This window comes from Antechinus flavipes, chromosome 2, assembly GCF_016432865.1.
Source record: "Antechinus flavipes isolate AdamAnt ecotype Samford, QLD, Australia chromosome 2, AdamAnt_v2, whole genome shotgun sequence".
In the NCBI taxonomy this organism is placed as follows: Eukaryota; Metazoa; Chordata; class Mammalia; order Dasyuromorphia; family Dasyuridae; genus Antechinus; species Antechinus flavipes.
In genome coordinates this window covers 185,688,261-185,698,745 of record NC_067399.1, presented here as the reverse complement: position 1 = coordinate 185,698,745, position 10,485 = coordinate 185,688,261, and the positions used below count along the sequence as shown (strand labels likewise).

Sequence of the window (10,485 nt, the reverse complement as noted above, 5' to 3'; positions counted from 1 at the left end):
CAAATTTCTTGATTCCCAGACCAGAGTTCATGTTGCCTCTTCACAAATCTTCTAGTTCTGTTGCTGTGCCTGTCTTTTCCAAACATCTAATTTTCCATGGGATCAGGATCTGAATAGCCATACTTATAATGATAATATCTAAAATAATAATAGATAATTTCTAAACATGAGAATGAAGAACTTTTAAATAAACAATGCATATATTTTTTACCACATGGTTTTATGACATCATTTTGACCCATTCTTTTTTGTAAATTATTTTCTAATTTGATTGTATATTCTGAATCAGAGAGATTGATTGAATTCCCCCACTTATTCTCCAAGAAATAATTCTGATACTACCTCCATGGTTTTCCCAACTGGAAGTAAACCCTTCTTTCTCATAAATTTTATTATACTTTGTACCTCTTAGAATCTTGTCATACTCTGTTACATTCTAGCTATTCTAGAACTTAGTAAACAAATAAGATATATTTATTGAATGAATGTATAAATTATTTTGTTTATATTTGGTTACAAGCTGTATATAAATATGAATACACTGCTGGTCTCTGTTTAGATACAGTATGTAACAACAGCTATAAATAAAAGATAATTTTCATGATGTGCAGGGGATATTCTTTCTGGTTAAAATTCTAAAAAAACAACAACAATATGGGATGAAAGTAGATGATGCTGATACTGATGAAATGAATCCAGCAAACTATGGCTAGAAATTGGAATCTCTCCCTCTTATGATTCACAGAGGGATTTTTTATTTGTTTGACATAGCTTAACAAATGGCAATAATGTTTATTGAAATTCAAACAGTCATTAAAGACTCATCAAGGAGTGTCATTTTACATGCCAGGGAACCACAGTGTCTAAATCAGAGGGACTGACATTTGACTTAGAGAATTTAAAACCCAGTAGTGAATTCACATTTAACAAAGTTTAAAAAATTGAAAAAAATTATCTTCCCCCCAAAACTTACCTTTCCTTATCATAATCTTTTATAGAAGAAAGAACATGTATGTTCTGGGTACAGCAATGATTTATTTTTCTTCCTTTTAACCTTCCCTTTTTTTGAGGTGTGTTCAACTTGGGGGAAACTTTTAATAATTAGGGATTGGAAAGACCTGCTTTACTTAAGATCATCTCTAGAAGTTATTAAGTTGATTTCAATTTGGGGAGCAGATATCCTTCTATTCTATATATAGCATACTCTCTGGCCATAAATGGGGAGGGAATGGGCAGGAGCTTTCAAGACAGAAATTATTTTTGTTTTCCTCAGCTAGAGCTTGGTGAGCTGGGTGGGGAAGATCTCCTCTTCTCTTTTTTTTTTTTAACTTCTTCTTTTTAAACTTCTCAGTAGGTAAGTTTTCTTTCCTTTTCCCCTCTTTCCCCCAAACTTGATTTGTATAGGAACAAATAATAATTTGGGTGAATGCTTTTGTATAAGTTTCTCATAATGACAAATTACCAGTTTTAGGGTAAGCAAGGATTAGAAGTATGCATGTTTCAAGCATTTATGGGGGACATTATTAGAAATGTTTTATTCATTATAGAAAGAGAAGTTCTGAAGGTACTTGGGGGGAATAGAAACTCTTTGACCATGTTTAAATAAATATTTGTCTACTTACATTCCACAGTGATGGCCATTATTATTTCAACATTCCAGTGGCTTTCTAAAGTAATTTGTACTCTATACCTTTTTGGGAGGAACTCGCATCCTTTATAGTACTTACAGGTGGTTCTAAACAGATGGATGACACTTGAAATTTTTTTGCAATTGTCTGAATGAAAGAATTCCTTGGAAGAATGCAGAGTGGAAATAAAGTAGAATGCTATGCTGCCCACCTGAAGACTTAGATTAATTCCTCTTTGACATGTGATGAGAAAGCAGACAAAAAAGAAAAAAGAAATACAGATTATTTCGTAGAGGCTCCTTACTTAGGGTTGGAGGAAAAGAGTAGTTACTTTAGCCATATTAAGACTTGTCTGATAGATTCTCTTAAAACTAGTCATAAGAGAACTGATTTTTCTTTCTTTTTGATTAGTTAAGATCCTTTTGAAATATCCAGGAAATTTATTTTAATAGAACCTTTGTCCAATTTAAGTAAGATTTTGGAAATATATCTGGCTAAAAGAGACACTGGAATTAGATGATTACACACAGAATTAATGAATGGACATTAATCAAGGATAATATGGGTTGCAAAGGTTGAAAGCACCTAAATTTTTGCATCATTCATTTTGTTCCTTAGTTAGAAAGATGGTTGTATTTACAGAGCAAGGAGAATAATTGAAATTTTAAAAGATGTTTTTATGAAATCTCATTAGTAGATAGTATATTTTACTACATGTAGTAGATAATAGATAGCAACATTTAGAGTTACATAAATATTAACTTAAGGTGGACTCAAGGGTGTTTCATTTTTGTTGTGTGTATATGGTTTTGTTCTTATTTTTGGTTTAGACCTATGATTTCCTTAATGTGGGAAATAACCTGGTGTGAAAACTCTTTTTACTGTTGCAGATCTATAACTCACTATATATAGTTTTTGAGAACTGACTGAGGCTTTGAAAGGTTAAGTAACTTGGTCAGAGTCACATGGATATCACATATGAAAAACAGGATCTCAATCTATATCTTCCTGACTTCAGACTTCAATCTATGCTGCAGCAATCTTAATGGCTTTGATTTAATTAATGCAAAAAAAAAATCCTTGCAGGGATGATTATCATATAACATATAATGTGTAGCTACTTTTAATTTATTTGGTTTCTGAAATGTCTAAGCATTATATTAGATACTGGGAAAGTGCACCTCTTCTGAAAATGATAAATTACTCTTGTCTTACACTCTACTCAGTTATTCATTGCTTGAGTGTTTAAGTGGAATACATGATTTACCTTTAAACTTCAGCTTCTTTAGAGCAACAATACAGTAACTTTGTTTAAGAATTACTGAAACTATCCATTGCATGGCTCCAAGAGCTTTTTTTAGTGATAATTTATTTGAAAAAATATTTGAGAAACATTTGGAAAATGTCATTTTCCTGATGCCAACCATCAAATCCCAAAGGAATTTATCACTCAGGATTAAGTGAAGCCGTAGAATACAGTGGAAGGAGCCTGGGAGTTGTGGTTAAATCCTGGATTAAAATCCTGGCTCTGACACTTACTACCCATGACCTTGTGGGAATTATATCCCTTTTCTCAGTCTTGATTTCCTCATCCACAATATAAATTGGGCTAGAGGCCCTCTGCAAGTCTCTTCCAGCTTTAAAATATGATTTTAACCTATTTTTAAAACATAAAATTACTACACTTCTATGATATTTTTTGGAAAATAGTTCTTAAAAATTTCACTTTCTGTGACCTCTGGTATAGTGGAAAGAATGTTGCAATTGAAGTTAGAACTGGGTTTACATTCTGATTCTGCCACTTTTGTGAATATAAACATCACAATATTTCAACTGTGAATTTTTCCTTATCTGCAAACTGAGAATCATCCTAATTAAGATACTTCCCTTATAGAATGACTGTAAGAAATTTCCTTTTTAAAGCTCCAACTGTTACAGAAATGTAATATTTATTATCCACTATAGATAGATTATTTTAGGTACAAAATAACATTTTCACTTAGGTCTTCAGTGGGTTTACTGAAATTCATGTATTTAGCTTTATACTAAGCAGGGACTGGATTCAATAAGATCAAGTTCATATTCAGTCTTGGGTACCACCCATGTGACATTAGACTCAGTTTTATCTTCCATAAAATGAAGAAACTGGTCTAGATGATATCTAAGGTTCTTTCCAAGTCTAACATACTATGATTTAAGTCATAATGTATCAGAGGAGAGAATTGCCACTCTAGGAGTTCTCCCACATGGTGGCAATTATAAATCCTTCATCTTAATATGGGATAATAACTAGCTCAACACATGAATGATTCTTCAATACTCATCAAACTGAAATAAATACTTGCAATTTGGGGCATCTAGATGGTGCAGTGGATAAAGCACCAGCCCTGAAGTCAGGAAGACTTGAGTACAAAAAAAGTTCAAACTTAGACATTTCCTAGCTGTGTGATCCTGAGCAAGTCATTTAATCCCAATTGCCTCAGGAAAAAAAAATGCAATTATTATGCTTAGCAATTCCCTTAAATTTTTTATCAAAATACTTTCACAGAATCACAAAACCAAAGAATATCAAAATTTAGTGGGACCTCAAAGGTCATTTAATCCAATTATAACAACACAAATTCCCTTTACAACATTATGCATAACTAGTTTGCTTTAAATCATCTGATGAAGGGGAAATATGCTATGTTGCCAGGCAGTCATTCTACTTTGGCATAACTCTAATTGTTAAGAAGTTGTTCTTTACATCAAGCTGAAATCTACCACCCCTCTAACTCACCCATTGCCCCTGATTCTTGTCCTCTCTCTTTAGATGGCATGGGAGAGTTGGTCTCAAAATATTCCTTGCATAGTGGAATGAATGCTAAGCATATTATCCACAAACAGTCTTCAATATTTGATGACAGTGTAACATTTCATTCTGGTGTTGTAATTCCTTAACCTGACTGAGACTTTCTTTAAGAGTCTCTAGGAAGCAATCTGAGTCCAAAACCCACATGTTATTATGCCTTTTTTTTTTCCTTTTCTACTTAGGGTGACCAGGAGATACATTCCCTATTTGCACTACATTTTTGTTCCTTATAATTTTGATGAAGCTGCCAGAATAGCTAGTGCCTAAAAACAGGAATGTTTCTTTTAAAACTATAATTTACAGACAATTTTGAAGAGGTAGGATGAAGTATAAAAATTACTGTATTTGGAGCTTTTACCTACCAATGCATTTTTTATGCTTGGGTTCAATTCCTGACTCTGGAATGAAAAAAAGGTTGATCTTTTTGGAAAGTTTTTCTGGTCCAGCTAGATGGTACAGTGGATAGAACACTGGCCCTGAAGTCAGGAGGACCTGAGTGCAAATTCAACCTCAGACACTTAATACTTACTAGCTATGTATCTTGGGCAAGTCACTTAACACTGATTGCTTTTCCTCCCTCCCAAAAATCCTTTCTGATAGAAGGAACAAAATCTATTGCAAATAGGAAATATACTTCCTCAGCACCCCAAATACAAAAATAAAAGTTGCAATAATCTATGTACCTTAAAATCAGTTTGTTTCCTAGAGACAGTTATAGAAAGACCCTGGCAGGGTAAAGAATTATCACATCAGAATGAAATGTTATAGTCATCAACCATTGAGAACAGTTAGTTGATGAAATGTTTAATATTGATTCCACTGGGTAGGAAATATGTAACTTGGGCAAATCATGTAAGCATTCTATGCCTCAGTTTCCCTGTCTGAAAAATTGAGAAGTTTAGACTGGATAGGCACAAAGGTTCCTTTCCATGCTAACATTTTGGATTCCAAGAGGTCATTCAGAAATGACACTAATTGGCTGAAATCCTTCCTATCTTTTTCATGATCCAATTCAGGTATGACTATCTGCATGATGCCATTTATGAAATGTTTGAAAAAACTAGGTGTGTTTAGCTTGGCAAAGCCAGTGAAGACATAATAATTATCTTCATATACTTGAAGGCTTGTTACAAGAATTATATGGGTTCTTCCTGGTGCCCAAGGGTAGAATAAACTGCAACATACGGATATTATGAAGAAACAGATTTTGGCTATTTTAAAGGGAAACAAAAGTACAACTTAAAAAAAAAAAAAACTTGACGTTTTAACAGGTGGGATGGGCTATGTCAGGAGGTCATGGGTTCATTTCCACTAATGGTCTTCAAGCAAAGGCTGGATAACCCATTTTTGTAAAGTGGCTTTTTAGAACTAGATCATATTAGATGATTTTTTTTTTATTCCTCTTAGCCCAGAGTTGTAGTAGTATGATTACCAAGCTGATTTTCTCAGCTAGACATACTTCCTCCTAACTTCACCTTTACCCTTTGCTTTTTTAATATGTAACAGTTTAATTTATATTTTAGCTTAGTTGTGAAGTAAGTACTAGGTGGCACAGTGGATATAGAGTTGAAGTTGGAGTGAAGAAGACCTGAGTTTGGATGCTGAGTCAGACATTTACCAACTGTGTGTCCCTAGGCAACTCATTTAGTATGTATTGCCTCAATTTCCTCATATTTATAATGGAGATAATAGTAGCACATACCTGTCAAGCTTGTTGTGTAGATCATATTTGTAAAATACTTTGTAAACCATAAAGCACAATATAAATGCTGGCTAGTATTTTAATTATTTGAATCTTTCACATATGTGTATATATATAATATATTGTTTATTTAGCTTTATACTAATATATACATGTATATGTAATATATTGTAAACTACTTGAGGGTTAAAACTATATCTTATTTCTCTCCACTGTGATTTCTATACAAATGGTAGACAACAAATATGTTTGTGGGAAGGAAAAATGCATAAAGTTCAATGATAAAGATGTCTCAAAAGCTTTAGTGCAGTTCAAAGCTATTAAAGCTTAAAAATTTATTTTATCTTAAAAAAGTTTTAAAGCTTAAAACTACACTAAGACTTTTGGGACATCCTGCATTAGAAAATAGTTACTGTCACTATTTAATGACCAAAAATTCCCAGTGACCCAGAGAACTGACAGTCTCATGTCTAGAATTGTTTCTCCCCCCTCCCCCCCCCAGCAAAAGAGAGTTGGGGTAAAGGAGGCTTCAATAGGAAAAAGAGTAGTTAGAAAGGGATTCAGTGAGGGAAGAGGCACAAATGATAAAAAGGAAGTATGGAAAGCAGCAGAATAGTCTCTTCTCATAGGCAGGATCATTCTGTGGCTCTCCATTATTAGTCATCAGAACTAAAATTAGATAGTTCTGTATGTAGTCAGTGTGATGTAGTGAAGAGGCCATTGTGTTCTGAGTTAATAGAGCTGAGTTCTGGTCCTGGATCTGCCACTAATTTACTGTGTGACTTTGAGCAAACCATTTTCCTTCTGTTAGTTTCAATTCCCCTTCCCCCACCCCGAAAAACAAGGAAATATGCGTTGGATGTTCTCCAAGATCCCTTCTAATTATTAAAAAAATGATAGTTTTATGTTTTACACCACAAGGGATGCCTTTTCCAAAAGATGATCATAGCACTTGGCTGGGTGTGGAATCAGTCACCATGGCAAGGAGTAGTTTGTATAGACACAGTTTTAAAGTCCTGCTTGGCAGAGGATAGACTGAGAGGTAGAAATGATAGGAGCAGCAGCTGTGTGTTAGCAGACTCAGGATGTTTGGGAGGAATTCAGGATGAGGTCAGTGCTATAGTGTGGTTCACCAAGAGGCATAGGACTGAGAAAAGTCCAGCAAAGAAACATAAGAGCAATAGGCACATTTGCAAAAGAAAGACTGAATAGAAGACTTTGAAAGAATCTTAATAAGCCCAGCTAAGCCAAAGTGTACCTTACTAAGAATTCTTCCTACAAGGTCTGGAAACCCTAGAACCTGAGCCTAAACCATAAAGCTCAAAGATTAGAACTGAACTTAGGTTATATTTAGCTCATGAAACCTTACTTCTAAGGATGTAAAGACATGCTGTACTCTAATCATCAAAGGACACTTTAAAGCTAGTGCTTTGCCTGTGTAGAAACCAAGTTAAAGAATAAATGAATAATTTGTTCAAAGAGTGGGTCCAGGAATAAAAGGAACTTTTATTTGAATGTAGCTCTATTCCCTTAATCGCTTAGAAACACATACATTGCTTCTGTGCATGGATTTGAATAACTGTGTGTCCACACATTGTTTGTGAAACTAAACAAGTGTCAAATTAAATTGACAAGTATTTATTGAGTGCTGACTATGTGCCTGCCTGTGGGAGGTAGCGTAGGGCTTTTTTTAAGGGTACCTAATCAGCTGTTTCCAGAAGGCTTGAATAATGCTGACCTTTTAACATGGATATTGCCTTCAAAATGGGAAACTAAATATAATCTCATTGGGTTATATACACTTTGTGACTTTTCTGATACAAATTATAAATTTAACGTTGGTCTGGCCCCAATTATCCTGTGCAGTTCTGGGTTATCCCTTTCCTTCCCACTGCCACCAGGGAATGAACACTTATATCACATCTTAAAATAATCAAAATGTAATTATGAGATCATAGATTTAGAAGTCATCTAATTCAACATAGCTGAGAAAATTAAGGCCCAGCAAACTGGCTTGTTAACATAAATGATGTCATTCATGACTGAGGCAAGATTGAAACCCAGGTGCTCTGATTAAGAATCTGGAGCTCTTTACATTCTATTTATGCAGCCTTCTGTTTAGAAGGCAAATCTGCTGGGAAGAAAAGAAACTACTTGTACAATGCTTTTAATTCAAATATTAGGAGAATGTTCTGTTTCATTGTGACATAAAGATCACATAAAGGATACATCAAATCAATACAAGTTTCTTCTGATCACAGAATCTTAGACTTGGAATGAACTTCAGAGGCCATCTAATGCAACCTGTACTACATTAATAATCTCCTCTATAAAAGATTCAACAAATTTCTCTCTCAACAACTTCTACTCATTTCTTTAGGATCAATCAAAACAAATCTCCCTTTCAGGGGTCAGCCTTCTGAGTACTGCTAAGTTTTCTCTTTTCTATGTTTAATATTTTAAATTCAATTATCTTCATACGGCATATTTATAAGCCTCTTCACCGTACCAGTTTCTTTTCTTAGACATTCACCTTATTAATGTCCTTAAAATATAAAGTCCAAGTCTCATTTCAATACTTCAGGTGTGGTTCAAAGCAGAATATAATATTACCATTAGCTACTTCATCCTGGACAGTATAGTTGGAGTAGTGGATAATGTGTTGAGGAGTCAAAAAGATTTGAGTTCAAATTATTCCTTGCATACTTCCTAACTATATGATCTTGGGCAAATTACTTGATTTCTCATGAGATCTGTATCCCCTCATGTAAAATGGAGCTTATAATAGTACTTAACTCTCAAAGTTGTTGTGAACATCAAATGAGGTAACATGAAAAGTGCCTTATAAAATTTAAAGCACTATATATTAGCCATTGCTAATGTAGCTTTACTGAATTGGTTTTATTTCTTTGGACTTTATCACATAAGACCATCTATTATAACTGTTAACCTGATGTACAAATAAACCCAAAGCATCACTAACACTGGATGACCTACTCTCTGCTCAGGTACTACCAACTATTGATCTTAGTTTTTGAGTCTGCAACAATTGAAAATAAGTCTTGTCTCATCTAAACAAAAACAGTTCTAATATCTTTGGGTAGTCCATCCCACTTTTCAATTGCTTTAATTTCCAAAAACAGTTTTGTTTGTTTTCTCTCATATTGAGCCTAAATCTTACTGCAATTTCTACTTATTTACTCTGACTTCTGTTCTCTGGGATTAATCAGAAGAATTCTGATCCCTTTTTAATATGATAGTCTTTCAACTAGTTAAAGACAGCTTCCATGTTTTCCTTAGATCTTTTCTTCTCCAGGTTAAATATCCCAAGTTCTTTCAATAGATGGATGACATGATTGTCATTCCTCTCACCATCTTATTTACTCTTGTTGGACAAATTCCAGTATGTCAATGTGGTCCTGAAAATATGACACCCCAAGTTAATGCTGGCATTGTCAAAGATCTTCTATACCATCTGGAACAATCCTATTAAGCTTTCTATATTCTCACTCCTCTATCTATGAAATAGGTGAAAAAATTATTAAACCACAATATGTTCCAAATGAATATGAGATAAAAATGTAAAACACTACAGAAAAAAATTGGATTAAAATGCAAAAGAATATCTTTCCCAATTATGTTAGGGAGAATTCTTAACCAAATAAGAGCTAAATTCATAAAACATACAATTTCATTATGTGAAATTGAACTCTTTTGCATAAATACAATTAGTATATTTAGGATAAGTTGGAAAAATAAGAGGGAAAATATTCTCATCAAATATCTCTGATAAAGGTCAAATTCTAAGATACATATGGAATATACATAAATATATCATTAAGAATTATGATAAATTATCAAAGAATATTAACAAACAGTTCACATTATTGAAAAAATTGTAAATCATTAACAGCCATGCAGTTCATTCCAAATCACTGATAAAATAAATACAAAATTTTAAAAACATTCTGAAATTTCACTTTATACCCAGTAAATTGGCAATATGATAAAAAGAAATCATTAGTGTTGGGAGTGCTATAGAAAAGCAGGCACACCAATACATTGTTGGTGAAACAGTGAATTGTTTTAACATTTTAGAATAACAATTTGAAATTATTTGAGAAAAGTGATTAAGCTATTCATTTTCTTTGACTCAGAGATCTCACAGCTAAAGATGTGCCCCTCAAAGACAAAAGCACTGAAATATCAATTTGTATTATTAAATAATTAGAAATAAAAATGTATGTCCATTGATTGAGGAATGGCTTAACTACTATAGTATTTAGTTGTAACATAAAATAAAT

The 10,485-nt window shown here is 33.4% G+C and overlaps 1 protein-coding gene across 1 annotated transcript in view; it reads left to right on the top strand.

Moving 5' to 3' along the window:
- The first annotated feature begins 1,241 nt into the window (after positions 1-1,241).
- Positions 1,242-10,485, top strand: part of MYOM2 (myomesin 2) — a 150,995-nt gene continuing 141,751 nt past the window's right edge. The window contains exon 1 of the mRNA XM_051975997.1: positions 1,242-1,354. The gene's annotated coding sequence lies outside the window, so the exon portion shown is untranslated. The remainder of the gene's footprint in view (positions 1,355-10,485) is intronic.